Source organism: Triticum aestivum, chromosome 3A (genome assembly GCF_018294505.1).
Source record: "Triticum aestivum cultivar Chinese Spring chromosome 3A, IWGSC CS RefSeq v2.1, whole genome shotgun sequence".
NCBI lineage: Eukaryota > Viridiplantae > Streptophyta > Magnoliopsida > Poales > Poaceae > Triticum > Triticum aestivum.
Window position 1 is genome coordinate 727,003,420 of NC_057800.1, and position 18,855 is coordinate 727,022,274.

At 46.3% G+C, this 18,855-nt stretch overlaps 1 pseudogene; it reads left to right on the plus strand.

The window, feature by feature from the left end:
• The first annotated feature begins 3,734 nt into the window (after positions 1-3,734).
• Positions 3,735-9,747, plus strand: LOC123063531 (polyubiquitin-like; annotated as a pseudogene).
• Positions 9,748-18,855: the final 9,108 nt, after the last annotated feature.

Consider the following 18,855-nt stretch of genomic DNA (forward strand, 5'->3'; position numbering starts at 1 on the left):
CAACTGTAATGAAGAACAACAATTGTAGTGGAAAAGCAATGGTAAAGAAAAAAGAAAGCTTGTAGCTCCCAGTTGATTGCAGCGTCTGTACCGAACAAATTAGAATGCAATAACACAACACGTTAATTGGAAGAACTTGTAGGAGTTCATAGTATCTGCACATCACCCAACAGGTCTGGTATCCACAATTTTCTATATATATACTCCCTCTGTTTCTAACCAGTGAGAACAAAAATAGCCAAATTCTGGGATCCCATAAAGAAGCAAATAAAGAACACTTTTCTCGTCTCTATATGATTGGATACACATGACTGAAATGGTACATTATATCATACCATGCTAAACAATATTTCTCCTTTATCCTTTTCATAGTTCAATCTTCAAAGAAATAGCCAATCAAAAGGTATAGAAAATGTCAAAAACGTTGGTTCAGCAAAATTTGTGAGAATATATGATAGTAACAATCAAAATAAAAAGATACCTTTAGAAATAGCAAAATTATCTGGTTGACCCCCCTTGAAATACAACTTATGTATGTTGTAAACTACAAAGCTTATAGGGAAATTCGGCATCCCTAATTGACTCGCATAGCATGTCTCTCACAGTTGTGTACACATCATACTGTAGAAGATACCTTTAGAAGTATAGATACATGTCTTCCATTATATAGAAAAATGATGTCCAACCAATATATCTTGGTATGTGAAGTAGTGCACTAACCCAATCGATGAACAAAGAATAACATGAATATGAATATAAATAGGAGGCTGTCTGACGTGAACATACCATCAATTCGCTCCCGGGTGCACAAGCCATCCCTCCACATGGCCTCCACGAGCATGCCTTGACAGTTGTTTACTTCCTTCTTGTGCCTTTTGTATATCTGAATTCACATAGACAGATTAGGCTTGGGTCGTAGTGATATTAGCATACTGTCGATTTTGTCCTGGACGCACAAGGCATAGCTCCACGCACCACATGGCATGCTCGTTGCCTTGACGGCTGTTTGCTTGCTTTGTGTGCCGTACATATATTTCAGTTCAGATTAGACATGCCTTGATAGTTCATTGTAGGGGCCAGTTCTTTTGGGCGATTCTACCAGAATCGCCCCTTTCCCCAGCTTCTCCCAGAATCACCACTCCATATGTTTTTTACAATCCTAACTAATTAGACCTTAACTAGATAGGATTGTAAAAAAAATATAAAGTGACAATTTTGGGAGAAGCTGGGGAGGGGGGCGATTCTGGGAGAATCGCCGAAAAGACCTCCTATCAATGTTTTGCTCGTGCTCTTTGCAGTATCCCCTGATCAGGCGAAAGTTACATATTAGTGCAAACAAAGATGACAGAAAAAGTGATCAATACAACATTTGTTGCTCCCTAGCCTCTCCATCATGCTACCCGCAGATAGAGCCGCTGCCAGTTTTCCATCTGCTTCCCCTCTCTACCATGCCACCACACTACATGCAGAGAACTACCACATATACAAGAATGAGAGAACTATATTCGGAGAAAAAACATGTGTTGCATCATCACGCAACAAGAACGCACACACAGAGCATGCACGCACGCAGCTCCCTGGCTTGCCCAACTGATGCACGCCCTGGCATCTGCTACCCTAGGCTCCGCCCCCAAATATATTGTCGTAGGGAGAAGGGTGCAGGAAGATAGAGATAGAGAAAGAGTGGGAGGAGGAAAGGGCCTACCTTGGTCGTCGTCGTCACTACCATCAAACGGAAACGAAATGGGGGAGGCGGGCGGTTCATGGGGCACCGCGGCTCTGGCGAGTTCGGATGCGGACAGTGGAGCGCAGACCGCCGGCGGCGGTCAAGTCGCAGAGACGAGATGGCGGATCTTGTGCGAAGGGTAGTGGTGCTCCTCGCTTGCCGCAGCACCGCCACATCCTTGAGGCGCTGTCGACCCACGAATCGGGGGCCACGCCCTTGAGGCGCGCCTCGCCGGTCGCTACGCCCTGCCCTGGGGTTACGCTATCTCCTCAGCGCCGTCATCCGAATTTTGGGGGCCTCAACCAGGGCATGCCCGCTAAGGTCGGCGGAGGCGGCAGATGGTGCGGAGGGGCCGCAGCGGAGGAGGTAGCGTGTTCGCGTTGCTCGTCGCCGCCGCCGCGACATACTCCGCCTCGTCCCCACCATGGTGGTAGCACGTCCGCGGTGCTCCAAGGTCTGGAGAGCAGGCGACTGCAGCTGCGGAAGCATGAGGATGGTCCGGGCCGGAGCGGAGGAGCGGTGGTAGGAGAGGAGGTGGGGAGGGCACGAAGGACGAAGGAAAAGAATTCTATGAGACCAGGTCTCACTGAGACCCATTCTGATGGATGACACGTGGCATTCACAAATCACAAAGCATCTCCCACCCTCACTTAAAATCAGGGGGGAGAGAGATTAGATGCTTTGTGATTTGTAAATGCCACGTGTCATCCATCAGGACGGGTCTCACCTGCTAATCGTGAGACCTGGTCTCATATAATTTTTTTCCAAGGACGAAGGAAAGGGGTGGGATGCGGGCGGCGGCGGCGGAGAAGGGGAGACGAGCTAGGATCGAGTTGTGCGTGAGAGAGGTTCTCGCTCGAGGGCACCGTGCGTGCATGCAAGTCGTGGCCGATATTTTTCCGCTGGTTTTCTTTTCGTTGGTTAATTTTCGTAGATTTTATTTACTTGTCTTGTCTTGGGTGCGATCGGAGGTTAGGTCCTGGAGTGCGTGGGGGCGGGTGAGGGCCTTGGTACGAGGTTTTTTCGGTTCGTGGCGGTTCAGTGTGAGGTGGGAGGAGGTAAAAAAACCCATGAAAGATGGGACAAAAAAAATCTGAAAACGAGACTACCAACTGCTTCATTAGAAGTAGAGATATACAGCGCATATATAGCTGTGACACCGGTAAAAAAACAGATGGACACCGGCCAAAGCTACTCAAGCGCGGCCCATCTAGTGGCCCCTTCGGCCAGCGCCCAGCGACACAGTGACGCGTGCGAGCGAGGCATGAATGCAGCCAAGTACCAAGCCACCACGCCCCTACAATACTGTACTGGAGTAGTATAGATCACTAGATAATTTTAAAAAAAGAGGTAGTACAACGTTTCATGCATCAACCTCTCTATTATGCGTGTCTCTATAATTTGGGTTTTTCCTTCTTAATTCTTGCTTCCTCCGTAACTCAATCAATATACTTGATTAGTTTATTTTTCCTATAAATAATTTAGCTCTATATGATCAAGATATTTGTTTTCATAGTTTGGATTTTTCTGTAATTTGATGTCCACCTTTCCTAATCGACTACTCTCTCCGTCACATAATATAAGAGCGTTTTTAACACTAGTGTAATGTCAAAAACACTTTTATATTATGGGATAGAGGGAGTAGTATTTCAAGTATAACACTTCACTACCCGCAAAAAAAAAGTATACCACTTCATTACGTGGAGTATTTCAATTTTAGTGCCATGCCCTTATGCCTTTTTGCAAAAAAGAAAGATTATTTTTTTAGTATATGTTACATTTACATATAACATTGGTTGACCTTCAAAAGACCAAAAGTATGTGATATACACATGGACACCGGGACATTTTTGTCTTGGATCCGCCCCTGGGTCCACCCATCAGACACCCTATACGGAAGATCCAAGAACAATACCTCCTCTTTTTCGGTGGGGTGCAGCTAGATGACAACCTCACACTGGCCGATTACGGCATCGGGCACGAATGCATACTCGACCTCCAGAAGAAGATGCAAATCTACGTGATAGAGACGTTGTTTGGCAGGACTATCGCCCTCGAGGTTGAAAGCCTAGACACCATCGACAACGTGGAAACCAAGATTGAGTAAGCAGCGCCTCATATTCGCTGGCAAGCAGCTGCAGGACGAAACCGCACCTTGGCCGACCATAACATCTCGAAGGAGTCCACCCTCCTTCTCGTCCTCCAGCCGTGTACTCCAAGAGGTACGATAATGCATATCTATGTGAAGGCGCTAGATGGGGAGACAACCCACACCCTTGATGGGGTCGGGAGCTTGGACACTATTGACAGTCTCAAGATGAAGATTTACGAGAAGGATGGCACTCGCCCGAGACAACAACGCATCATCTTTGCTGGAAAGCATCTGGAGAATGGGCGCACCCTGGCTGACTACAACGTTCAGAGGGAGGCTACTCTTCATTTGGTGATGTGCCTCTGTGGTTGCTGAGATGCACGGCCTGCTGTTCAACATCCAGTTTTACTTTTGACTTCCAGTAGTGGTGCTTGTGCTTTCATCGTTCTAATACCTTAGTATTGCTTCACTTTTGTTCCTTCTTTCCTTAGTTGTGTGTTATTAATAAAACTGACATTTAGTATTGTAGTAGTTCTTGATATCTATCAAGAAAAAAAAACTACTATTAAGAGTCTTTGGGTCTCTCTTGGTTCGTTCCTCAAGAAAGAGCTCTTTTACGGTACCGGGTAATGAATACGGGCCCTCCATTCTGGAAGATCCAACGGCCCAAAGAGATATATATCTATTTTTCAGTTGCCAAGACAGGAAGTACAACACTGTAGAAAAACTATTATTGAATACTCAAATAGTTATATTCTTCTGATTAATTGTCTTTAGTAAAAAAAACTTCTAATTTGGAACATATATCTTCATATTTTGCTACGAGAGATATTGAGAAGACTTGGCTCCAACTCTGATTTCCAGTCCAATTTGGAACAAGATTGTGATAGATAATCCTCTATCTAGAAAACATGCAGTGACGGTGTTAGGATTCATGTTACTTCCACTCAATTTTGACTGTGGGAGCATAGATGCAAACATGGATAAACAAAGGAACTTCTCAATCAGACCCAAGGGCTCTTAATAGTTGGTTTTTTTTCTTACTTTGATAGATAAAAAGAACTACTCGCGGCACAGATAGTTTTACTGATATAGGAGTATTATAGCACACAACTGCTGGAAATGAACAAGAGTGGAGCGATACTGGAATAATGGTAAGGCACAGCCCTACTGGAAGTTAGAGTGCACCAATATAAAACTGGTGGCTGTTATGGCAAGCCTTGCATCTCAGCAACCACATTGGCAGAGCACCAAATCAAGGGTAGACTCCGTCTTAATGCCGTGGTCCGCCATGGTGCTGTTACCATGCAGGTTCTTCCCGTTAAAGAGGAGGTACTGCTGTATCGGGCGAGTGCCATCCTTCTCGTAGATCTTCACCTTGATACTATTCGTAGTGTCTGAGCTTGGAACCCCAGGGTGAGGGTCTTCCCACCCTGCTTGGTGACGAAGATGCGCATCATAGCACCTACTCGCGGACTAAGCGGCTGGAGGACTAGAAGGAGGGTGGAGTCCTTCGAGATGTAGTGGTCAGCCAAGGTGAGGTCGTCGTCGTTTAGACGATTATTGGCGAAGATGAGGCACTGCTGGCCCTTGGGAAAACCATCCATGTACTCGATCTTGGCCTTGAGGCTGCCGACAGTGTCAAGGCTATCGACCTCGAGGGGCATGGTCCTGCCAGCCGGCATCTCCGTCACAAATATCTGCATCTTCTCTTGGAGGTCAATCTCGTAGATTCATGTTCGATTTCATAGTCGGCTAGCGTGCGGTTGTCCTCTAGTTGTGCCCCGTCAAAGACGAGGTGGTATTGCTCCTGTATCTTTGCCTTGACGCTATACAAGGTGTCTGATGCATGGACCCTGAGGCGGATCGCCCTGCCGATCGGGTTCTTGACATAGATGTGCATCCTGAATGAAAGGCAAACCACGACCAATTAATTTTTAGACACTTTTCTATTTGAAGCGCTGTGCGGAACAATGATAATAAATAATCAACCAAGAAACTGATCAAGAAATGCGGGTTTTATGTAGCTTCACCAAGAACAGTCTCCTTTTTCTCCTTTCCACGTACACAGTGCGATCAATTTACGTGGTTAATTATACATCTTTTTTATCTGTGCCATCTTAATATCGATAATCATAACACAATAATTGCATGTTCTTTTGGATAGAAGATATTATCACATCGTGTGAACCACACATTGGTCACATAAAGCTGGAATTGGCATTGTAAATCATAGTTGGAATCAAGTCTGATCAATATCTCTGTAACAAAATATGAAGAATCATATAGGACGCGTTTAGTTGCCTGCATCGAAATTCCCCCCCTGGAATCTATGGCCCGACTCAAACTAGCTGAGTAAAAACATATTCTGGACCATGCTCTGCAGCATGTTTCGTGGCCTGCATATGATTAATCCTACATTAGCGTTCCCCCTCCATCTTCCCCTATTTGGAGGGTGAGTTGACCCTCTCCCAATTCAATCCACAATACCGCCACTTCAGTGCACCAACATAAATGACCGTTACCAGCACAGAACGCCGCCGGAGAACTGCACCACCAGAGAGTTGCCGTTGTCGTTGGCCCCCCGCCTGATCACCACCGCCGGACACCCACCGGAGAGCTGCCACCACCACTGAAGCACCATTGCATGCACCATAATTGACCGATTGACAAATGGGTCATATGTGTCAGGTTGGTTATTGTGGATCTGTTGGAGCGGCCAACCCCAGTAACTAAAATATTGCTATTGGGAGCCCAATAAGTGATTACTGGTGGAGTTTTGTTTTGTGAGTTGTTGAAGATGCTCTTAGCTTGCCCCTGACGTGGCCTCACAGTCACAACGTCCGTCTTCTGTATAATAAAATGGCTATACACATCTTCCATGCAAATGCAAGGGTAATGAAACTTTCATTAAATAAAATGTTTTTAAGGGACGGGGTAATAAAGCGTCTATTTTCTAAAAGAAAAGTACCTGGCATCTTTCTGAAGATTCAGGAACATTTTTAAAATTCATGACCTTCATAAAATATATTAACTTCTATAAATTCATGAATATTTTTCAAAGTTCATGAATATTTCTAAAATCATGATTTTTCACAAATAACATATTTGAAATCTAGCAAAAAGCTGATAGTAAAGTTTGTATAACCATGTTTCTTGAGCTACCAATTGCACAATGCTTTGCTCCGGCGCCCGAGAAGCAGCGAGAGAATACAAGGTTAGAGCAAGTATAGTAGGATGACATAAGCAGGCTAATAAGGAATAGAATAATATATCTTTGCTTAGTTGGAGAAGAGAGAAAAGAAGCGGGCTCTTGGTTAGTAGTCGGCTACAACACGAGACCCAAAACGCTTTATGAGGATGTTAGGTGGCCCAAGTATTGATAAACTAGTACATATTTAGAACTTACTATTGTACATGCCGGCTAAGAGGTTGGCTGTAGATGACATGACAACTTCTTATAGCCGACCGTTGGCTGTATTATTAACCATGCTCTTAGTCGGTCCATATAGGCCGGTCACATGAAGCATGTACTCAGAGTGAGTTTTGGGGTCTCCTGAAGGCGTGGAATCTAGTTACCGTGGTGTCCAGCAAACGCGTACCCATGCATCATAATTTAGCCTGTCCAACATGGGCTTTGATGATTATCTTTCCAGTTTCCTCTGTGTTTTTCCTGGTTTTTTGTTTTACTACTTACCCGCTTTTCCTTCTCTGCGTTTCGCTTTTATGTTGGTCTCTATCTTTTTTCGTTCATGGAAATTTTGTAATTCATGAATATTTTTTAAGTGCGCGAACATTTTTAGAAATTCTGGAACATTTATTAAAATTGTGAAGAAAATTTCAAATTTGTTAGCATACTTTAAACTTCAAAATAATTTCATAGGAACAAAGAAACAGCTATCGGTTCCCCGTAAAAAACGAAAGGAAGGAAAAAAACTATATAAAATCACTAATGGGCCGGCTCACACTGTGGGTGCATCTACAGATTGGGCCTCGGAAGTGGAAGGTCTGCTCCCGATCCTCAGCCTATAAATGAGAACGCCATGTACCGATCTATCGCCCAAACCCTAACCGCACTTCCTCCACATTTCCGATCTCCCTCCGCCACGCAGGAAGCAGCGAGAGTCGACTTCAAGGTACCCCGGGAGCTCTTTTCTGTTGCCTATATCACTAGGGTGTGGAGCTCTTTTCTCTTGCATATATCACTAGTCACTGGAGTGTGTCGTACTGTCATGGTGAATTTGTGACGATGTGGGGTTATATATTTACATTGGACTGGTATTTATAGATAGGCAAGGATTTTGATACTTCAAGGTGCGTTGCTCATCTCATCATGTAGTAGTACATATATATGATCCCTTAGTTCTAAGGAGTAGTATTCTTCATCGTTTATTCCTTCGGATGAAACCCTTTAAAGACAGGAATAATTCTTCTTATACTGAAAATGGAACATGCGGAAGTTAGATAATTTATTTTTGTAAAAATTATCATTTTAAATGTAAATGATGAATAATAGCATGATAAATAGAGCTAGTCCAGATCATTATATGTTTGAATTGGTCAACCTCTGTGACTAGAAGGATTTTTTATGTTGCTTCTAAGACGTTACCTGTTGGAAGTGTAAATAAAAGCTGGTCGATCCATCTGCTGCATGCTCTCCTTTTCTGATAAATAAACATGGCATACATTGTAGCAATTCCGAAGATTGCGCTAACTTAGCTTATGTAACGTGTTAGTCTTCTTGGCTGATTTGGCATTCGCCGTTCTGTTATTCCAGTAGAAAAAGTATTAGTTTTCTTTGCGGGGTAAATAAGTGTCAGTTAACTCACAGCTTATCTCTTCAGTGTGTGCACACACCTAAGTGAACCATGATATTCTTATTAGTGCTTGTTGGAATTGTAGATGATTTTCTATTATCGTTGCACAACGCTTCAAATAGAAAACCGTCTAAACACTAAGTGATGTACAAAAAAAGCTTGTTGGAATTGTTGACGAGTTTTTTTTATTGTTCTGCACAACGCTTCAAATAGAAAAGTGTCTAAAAACTAATTGGTTTTGTTTTGTTTGCCTTTCATTCAGGATGCACATCTATGTCAAGAATCCGACCGGCAGGACGATCCGCCTCAGGGTCCATAAATCAGACACCTTGTATAGCGTCAAGGCGAAGATACAAGAGCAATACCGCCTCGTCTTTGACGGGACCCAACTAGAGGACAGTTGCACGCTAGCCGACTATGAAATCGAGCATGGATCCACGATCGACCTCCAAGAGAAGATGCAGATATTCGTGACGGAGATGCCGGCTGCTAGGACCATGGCCCTTGAGGTCGACAGCCACGACACCATTGACAGCGTCAAGGCCAAGATCGAGTACATGGAAGGCTTCCCCAAGGGCCAGCAGTGCCTCATCTTCGCCAACAAACGGCTGGAGGACGACAACCTCACCTTGGCTGAGTACAACGTCTGGAAGGACTCCACCCTCCTTCTCGTCCTCCAGCCATGTAGTCCGCGAGAAGGCATGGGTATGATGCGCATCTTCGTGAGATAAAAATGGGAAGACCCTGACCCTTGATGGGGTTGCAAGCTCGGACACTGTCGATAGTATCAAGGTGAAGATCTACAAGAAGGATGGCACTAGCCCAATACAGCAGAACCTCTTGTTCGACGGGGAGAGGCTGCGGGGCGACCGCACCATGGCGGACTACGGCATAACCGGGGAGGATACCCTTTATTTGCTGCCCTGCCAATGTGGTTGCTGAGATGCAAGGCCTACCATTCCAACCACTCGTTTTATTTTGGTGCAGTCTAACTTCCAGTAGGGCTCCACTCTTGTTCATTTTCCAGCAGTTGTGTGTTATCAGTAAAACTATCTATGCCGAGTAGTTCTTTTTATCTATCAAGCAAAAAGAAAAGAAAAACCTATTATTAAGAGCCCTTGGATTGAGAAGTTTCAGCGTTTATCCAATTTTCATCTATATGCCCCCAACTCAAAATTAAGTTGAAGTAACAAAGAATCCTAACACCCTGATTGCATGTTTTCTATATAGGAGATTTATTATCACATCTTGTTTCAAATTGAATTATATATCGGAGTTGGAGTTAAGTCTTGTAAATATCTCTAATAACACAATAATATGAAGTTTTTTTATTTGTCTAGACACGTCTTAGTGTTAGACATCCGTATCTAGAAAAATTTAGTATGAGTAATATGGATCAGAGGAAGTAACTACTTCGGGTATTTAATACTAGTTTTGTACGGTATTGTACTTCCTGTTTACTTATAATCCAAATGTGGATGCACGTATAACTGTCTTGGCAGACTGAAACATGGGTTTTGTTTGTACTCCACTATATTGGAAAGAAACAGAATATAGTCGCCCGCCCGCCCACTATACGTTGACCGTGAGTTGCTCTCATATAGTCGCCCGCCCGCCCGCTGCTGCTGTATCATTCAAACGCCTTAAATTTAATTCAGTCTAATCAAATCACAGTTTGCTTTGTTTGATCATTAACTTACATGTGGGTCCCACATGCAAGTTTTTTAAAAAGCAATTGGGTCCCTATAAGTTTTCTAAAAAAGCAATCAGGTCCCTATGAGTTTTCTGAAAAAGAAATCGGGTCCCCGCGGCAGCGAGGAGCTCGATCCCGCTCGGCAGGGTAGCGCTGCCTCCTCCGGCAGGTGAGCCGCGCCCGTAGTGATGGAATCCACGCCGTGCACCACCTGAGGCCGGCGAGCTACCCCGCAGCGGCCGGATCCACGCCGGGCATCGCCTGCAGCCGTCGCCACACCATGACTCCCCTGCCGGCACGCCGTGCTTCGCCTGCAGCCACGCCATGACTCACGACTCGCCTGCCGCCACACCGTGCCTCACCTGCGGCCGCAACCATCACCTGCCGCGAGCTCCTCAAGCTCGACGCGGACGGCCTGCACCGTTGCTGGAGTGCGCACCTCCTGTCGCCCCGGATGAGGCCAGCCTCGTCGCCACCAGGAGCTCCGGCGAGCACCTACCATGATCGTCGGGACGCTGGGGAGGAGAGGGAGGGTCGTCGGGGGAGAGGGAGGGTCGTCGCTGGCTTGGGATGGGGGGAGGGTCACCGGCTTGGGAGGGAGGGGGTCGTCGGTTCGGGAGGGGAGAGGGCCGGCACGGGAGGCACAAAGGAGGTGTCGGAGTAAATAGCCACGGGTAGCCTAGCCGGCTTCCCCCGACCCTTCTGAAAAAATTATGAGCCCGTCCGGCTCTCGAGAACCCAAGACACGGGGCCGCCTTCCCCTAGCCGGCTGTCACCTAGGCCGGCTTTCGGAAGGAGGCCCGACTTTAGCCCTTATGAAGAAAGCCATGGGAGGGCCGACTTCACGAAGCCGGCCGCGAGAAGGCCGACTCCAAGAAGCCGGCTCCCATAAAGAGGTCAAGACCGTACCCTCGAAGTTTGCATCTACCTAGCGGCGACGAGGCGGGGCGTGGCTACAGTGAGACCTGCCGCCCTCGAATCCCGGAGCATGACCGGCAAGTGCGCCGTACGGGTGACCGTGACCCGCCCGGTGCAACACTGTTGCCATGCCGATCCTGACGCCATCCACGACGGACTACCAGCGCGATCCACGGGCGGTGGGTCCCTTCGGGCAGAGAGACACTCGAAGGCGGCCACACCTCCCCCAGTCGGCCAAAGAGAAAGCCGGCTCCCCGCAGCCGTCTTGCCAGCTTCCTCGAAGGAGACGCCCCATTAAGGAGACAAGACGAGGTGAGGCTACAGTAATCGCCCGCCAGGCGGCGGTACTGTAGCCACGCCTACCACGACAAAGCCCATGTCATCAAGATAGAGCAACAGTAACCAGCCACCGACCAGGCCCTGACCAGTGGGGCCGGCCTGTCGACCAAGGAGCCGGCAGCCGGCGGGACCCACCAGTTGGCGGGCCCAGCGGCCGGCGCAGAAGCCGGCGAGCACAGTCACAGACGGCTGGGCCCCGCGCCCAGTCGGATTACCATTGTACCCCCGGGGGGTAGGCCTATATAAACCCCCCGGTGCACCCATGCAAAGTGTTCGACCCCCAAGCTAGTTTTAGACACCATACGAGGAAAAGAAGCAAGCTAGCCGTGCCCTTTTTCCTCCTCCCACCCGAACAGCTCAAGGAGCATTGTGTAGCTACTTGTCCATTGAGTGATCATGCGGAGACCCCGCAGAGCAGCAGTAGGGGTGTGTAACGCCCTTGATGCGGCTATATCTCCCACGTGTCGAAGCACGACTTAGAGGCATAACCGCATTGAAAGCAATGTCGCAAGTGAGGTAATCTTCACACAACCCATGTAATACATATGGGAAAGAGATACATAGCTGGCTTACGATCGCCACTTCACACAATTACATGAACAAAGCATTACATCATCCAGATACAATCAAGGTCCGACTACGGAACCAAAATAAAAGAAGAACCCCAAATGCGACAAAGGTCCCCGATGGACCCCAACTGGGCTCCACTACTGATCAACTAACACGAAACAACATAAAGGACAAGATCTTCATCGAGCTCCTCCTGAGCTTGGTTGCGTCAACTGCACAAACTCATCGGCACCTGCAAACTGGTTTTGGAAGTATCTGTGAGCCACAGGGACTCAGCAATCTCGCACCCGCGAGATCAAGACTATTTAAGCTTATAGGAAGGATGGAGTAATGAGATGGAGCTGCAGCAAGCGACTAGCATATATGGTGGCTACAATCGCAAAAGAGAGCGAGAAGAGAAGCAAGGCACGGTCGATAAAGGTATGATCAAGAAGTGATCCTGGACTACCTACGTCAAGCATAACTCCAACACCGTGTTCACTTCCCGGACTCCGCCGGAAAGAGACCATCACGGTTACACACACGGTTGATGTATTTTAATTAAGGTCAACTTCGGGTTTTCTACAACCGAACGTTAACAAATTCCCATCTGCCCATAACCGCGGGCACGGCTTTCGAAAGTTCAAATCCCTGCAGGGGTGTCCCAACTTAGCCCATCACAAGCTCTCACGGTCAACGAAGGAATAGACCTCCACCCGAGACATTCCGATCAGACTCGGTATCCCGGTACAACAAGACATTTCGACAGGGTAAAACTAAACCAGCAACACCGCCCGAATGTGCCGACAAATCCCGATAGGAGCTGCACATATCTCTTTCTCAGGGCACACTCATATTGTCCAAGGTACGGGTAGGCCAGCCCAGAGTTGCCCCTGGTGGCCACCGGCAGTTGACAGGTTGGACCAACACTCAGAGGAGCACTGGCCCGGGGGGGTAAAATAATGATGACCCTCAGGAGCGCGACTCCCAAGGGAAAAGAAAAGGCTAGGTGGCAAATGGTAACACCAATGTTGGGCATTGCTGGAGGAGTTTTACTCAAGGTGAACTGTCAGGGGGTTCCCATAATAGCCCAACCGCGTAAGGAACGCAAAATCCGGGAACATAACACCGATATGACGGAAACTAGGGCGGCAAGAGTGGAACAAAACACCAGGCATAAGTCCGAGCCTTCCACCCTTTACCAAGTATATAGATGCATTAATTAAGTAAGATATATTGTGATATCCCAACAAGTAAACATGTTCCAACAAGGAACATCTCCATGTTCCAACAAGGAACAAACTTCAATCTTCACCTGCAACTAACAACGCTATAAGAGGGGCTGAGCAAAGCGGTAACATAGCCAATCAACGGTTTGCTAGGACATGGTGGGTTAGAAGTTTGACATGGCAATTTGGGAGGCTGACAAGCAAATGATAGGCATCGTAGCATTGGCATGGCAAAAGAGCGAGCAAACTAGCATAGCAAAGATAGTAGTGATTTCGAGGGTATGATCATCTTGCCTGAAATCCCGCAAGGAAGAAGAAAGAGTCCATGAAGAAGACAAACGGCCGTAGACGAATGGATCCTCACAACCTCGACGTTATCGGAACCAACCCGAAGAAGCAAACACCAGAAAAGAAGCACACAACATAGTAAACAACCACCACAACAACATGGCATGATGCACAATCGACTATGATGCATGTCCGGTTTAATGAAACATGGCATGGCAAAGTGCACAAGCAATCCTACAAATTAAGTGGAGCATCAATATGCATCGGGATGCATATTGACAAAACACCACGACACGTTATTTAGTTTGATCTCGTTTATGTACTCAACAATATTAAATGTTGGTTAACATGGCAAGAGGGTGAAGCAAAGTAAAACTACCTATCTAGTCAAGTTTAAATGAGGCCGGAAGCAACGAACAACAATTCCGGAAACTCCCCATAAGCATATTTTAGATTAGGTCCTGTTCTGCCCTATACACAATTTTAGGGTTGTTAAACATGCAAAGTAAGGCCACCATGATAAACTAGGCAAAATTCTACCCCATTTACATATATAAAGTTTATTTAATTCGGAGCTACAGTTATTTAGTTATGAAATAAATCATTTTAACATGGCATTTGAGCAAAATTAAACAAACAACATTTTAAGCATTTTAGCATGGGATGAAAATGGCATATTATTAATCTAGATGAAAAACTAAGCATTTTACATATATATAAAGTTTTTACATATGATGCACGGTTAATGAGTTATTATATGCATGCTGTCTAGGGGGTTTTCTGCAAATCTGCTAAATCACTGGATAATTAGCAAAATCGCAGGACTGAAAAAAAAAACAGAAACGGGCCGAAACTGACTAGCCCAACAGTACACAGGAGGGGTTTGGCGGCTGCTCACAATGGGCCATGGGCCGGTCGGTGGAGAGGCTAAAGCGGGGCGCTGGGCCTTGGAGGCAGCAGGCCGGCTGGGGGGGGGGGCTTGTTGCGGCTGCAGCCCACGCAGCTGGCCAGCGCGGTCAACGCAAGCGGGGACGAGCGGGCGAGCGAGCTGCTCTGTTCGTCAGGAAGCAGAGCAGCGGCGGCGAGCTGGCTTGGCGGCAGCGCGGCGGCGGGATCCGGCCAGGAAGGGCCGTGGCTGGAGGAGGAGGTGGATCCAGCCGGATCCGAGGCAGGAAAGGGCGCGGACGGCGTCGGTGAGGAGCACGGCGATGGGGCGTGATGCAGGGGCGACAGACAGGGTCCCGAACGGCGGCTTCGCAGATCCGGCGGGACGAACGGGCGACGGCGGAACGGTTGACTCGGAGCAGAGCAAGGGCATCCATGGCGGCCATCCACGGCGTCGGGCAGGGAGCTTCGGGCGGCCATGGCGTGGACGAGGCGAAGCAGTACGACGACGGCGGCATGGAGCAAGGGCGAGCTCCTGCTCGTTCCTGGGAAGGAGAGAGGCCACCGTGAGAGAGAGAAAGAGAGGGAAAACAGGAGGAAGAGGAGGGCCGGCGGTGCTCATCTGCTGTTGCTGCTTGGGTGGCGCGCACGGGAAACACGGGAAGATGCAGGGGTGCCTGGCGCTGCGGGATCGGGGCTCCACTGCTCGAGCTCCTCGGGCACGTGCTCACGCACGAGATCGAGAGGAGGCTGGGCCTCGGGAACCGAGGAGGTGGCGGCTGTGGTTGGTGGATTTTTGGATCGGAAGGACTGGTGGGATGGGGATCGAGGGGAGACGGCTGGCCTGTGGGTGGCTGCGAGAAGGATCTGGGGAGATCCCAAGGCGGAAGGTGAGTGCGGCGGCGGCGGCAGGGACAAACTGCCTAGAAGTTAGGGTTTGTCCAAAATGACTAAGGGTGGACTATATATACCCCACAGATTAGGTTAAGGGCTATCTCGGTCCCTCGGATCGAAAACGGACGGTCGCGAAAAAAAAATAGCTAGGGAGTCCAAAAGAGAAAACAGAGATATTTTGTAGATGTTAGGGGATGATCCGGACACAACGGTAATGACTGCCCGGGTCGGGTTTAGGGGAGTTTTCGGACACACGCAAGAGGGGTTTGACGAAACGCCATGGAGACAAAGGGTTTTGAGTATTGTGCAAAGAGGGTCAAACGGTCGGGCAACAACAGAATGGTCGGTCTAAGAAAGGTCAACAGAGACGAGGAAGAAGCGGCAACTAACAACGGATGCATGTTTTATGAAAACATGCAGATGCAATGCGCATGATGCTATGAGACAAGATGCATAACAAAAACAAAATGCAAAACAACAGACAAAAACCCAACCACGAAGGAAATAAAATAACACACCTCCGGAAAAGGCAAGAGTTGGAGTTACGAATATGGAAAATTGCATCCGGGGCGTTACAACACTCCACCACTACGAGAGGATCTCGTCCCGAGATCTAGGATGGCACCGGAGGGAAAAGGAAGAGGAGAGGTAAAACAAAGTTGCTTCTTTGACGAACGAGTGAAACCATGAACCTTGAGAGGTTGAGCAATTTAAAAGAAAGAGTATAATAGAGATGAACGTGATTGCAAACAATCCATTAGAAAAGATGAACAAGGAGCATTATGGGAACTTGAAGGTTGCAAAGACATGAATCAAGAGTTTGATGGACAAGATAGAATTCGAAATCAGTTAAAACAAGATCAGAGAGGAAGAATTCGGGCAGCACTCTGGTTGAACAGAGATGCAAGACTTGATAAAATGAGAGAACTTGAGCAAAAGGGACACAACACTCCGGTTAAATGGATAAGTCAAGAAAAGAACATGATCCTGACAAAACAAGAAGATGGGTTGCAGAGAGGAGCATCACAATGCCTCCGGAATAGAAGAAAGAGTGGAATGGAATGAACGAAGTGAAACAAGATCTTGAGAGAGCACGATAACAACAAATGCTAGAACGGAGTTGTTGGAAAACCAACAACGAAAAGATAAGCTTGCTATGGTCTTGTGGAGTACATCTCAAATAATGAGGTGACAACCTGCCACTTACGAAAAACAAGATTGGATTGATATGAACAAGAAGACGAGAAACTTATTTCACCGGGAGGATAAATGAAGAAACTTGGATCATTTATAAGCACCATAATAACAACCATCCTTAGGGAAGGCTTAAGGTGAAATATAATCCAAGATAACTCCAATGACGAGATTAATGGATTTAACTACCTCGTTCTTGATAATTTGTGAATCATGAAACACGAAGGGAACATTATCAAGAATAACATAATACCACCTCAAAAGATAAGGTAGAAAGAATTGCACTTCGAAATGCAAGATGAAGAATACTTGAGCTCCTCAAAACAAAACATGTGTTGAGCACCATGTTTATTTTAGAGTATAGCTTGGCGGGTCATAACTTCGAGAGAAAACCTGAAGAACAATTGAAGAATGAAAGGAATCCTTGATGAACCACCATGTAGAGCCTCCATGAAGAACTCCGGTAATAAAAGGATGATAAAAAGAAAGAGAAGTTGAAACACAAGGTGAAGCCTTGCGATGATTTAGATGGAGCTTCGCGACGAGATAATGCGGAAAACTTAGAACTCCGGAAGAAAGATGAACAACAAGCAGCCAAGAATTTATTCCTCCTGAACAAACTCTGAAGGAAAGGATTAATCACTTGGATGAAACCAGAATAAGAATTATGTTATGCGTATCCTTCACCAATTTAAATTGATGACAAGCAACGGATTTGGCATACTACTTATTCTTGTAGAAAGGATTAAGAGAGATATGGCGTAAACTTGAGAAGGTCTTCAACGAACCACCGGTAGGATTTGGAAAGAACGAATGAATTGATATGATAACAAAGAAAGAGAACTCTTGAACGAACCACCGTAAGAATTGAAATTGAACGTAGCAAATGCACAAATCACCGGGAAGAATTGCAAAATGAATGAAGATACTTTAGTGTATTTAGATACATGAGAACGAAGAGAGCACGAGCCGATTAAAGATCACTTGAACAAGGCACCGGTAAGATCGGAGAATGATAACTGCAAACTGAGAATGAATAAATCTTCGATGATGGGCTCCGGATAATCAAACTGAGAAGACTCTTGAATTACTCCAGATGGGTGAAAAAGATTCTCACAATCAAAAACAGTTATAAGAGGATGGCAAGAAGCTAGAATCACGAATCTTGAAGAGAAAAGAGCAAGATTAAGGAGAAATCCCTCTTCGGTCTGCACATGTTGAGAATGATGACGAGAACCACCAAAATTGTTGAGGCACTCCGGGATGAAAATTAGAAAGGTTGAACCAACGATGAAAAGAATTTGAAAGATCTTGGAGAAGGACATATGACTGATGATAATTCATTCTTACATCAAACTTCGAAAAGAATTTGAGAATCGCTCGTGATAATTAGAAGAGTCAGGTAAGATCCTGGGAAAAGACCTGTGGGTTAGGGCCCACTCAAAAGAACACCGTTGAAAAGATTTAAAAGAGATGTTGCACCGGTTGAATTAAATGACTTGAATGAGATACCAATCTCGAAAGAGCTTGAACGAATGCAGAGTGGAAACACGAATCTTCGAGACATCTTGAGCACTCCAGAACAAATGAAAAGCGAGAAGTGAAAGATTAAGAGGTGCACCGGTATCAACAAGCATTTGACACGAGGAAAAAAAATATGATCAACACCGAAAGCTTGAAATTAACACCACCGGAGAAGAAACAATAATGAAGGATGATGAACTTGAAGCTCGTGAGCATCTTCACGAGGGATCACCAGATCAGAACATTGATCGAAAAGAGTGAAGTGACTTCACATGAATAAATGGATACTTGATTAAAATAAATGAGTCCTTGAAGAAAAAGGGGTGGGAGGGCGGGAAAACAAAAACAACTTGGGACGGATGAAACAAACACTGTTGAGAAAACTGAGAGGTGATCTTGCGAATGTTGAAATGATCGGATCCACTTGAAAAGAAGCACACCGGTTGGAAAGAATTGACATGACAATCTCGATGATCGAAAGGATTAGCACTCCCATAGAAATATGAGAACACCATTTAAGAAAGGTATGGATTCAACATTTGACTCGAAGCAACTCGAATACCACAAATAAAACAAAACAAAGGATTGGCTTGCAGAATAAGCCGGAACAAACATATGATAGAGATTTCGTCCGAAGTTTTCGTGGTGGGGCCTACACGGGCTCGATCGTACAGCACCATCATGTACAAGGCAGTGCACATGACATA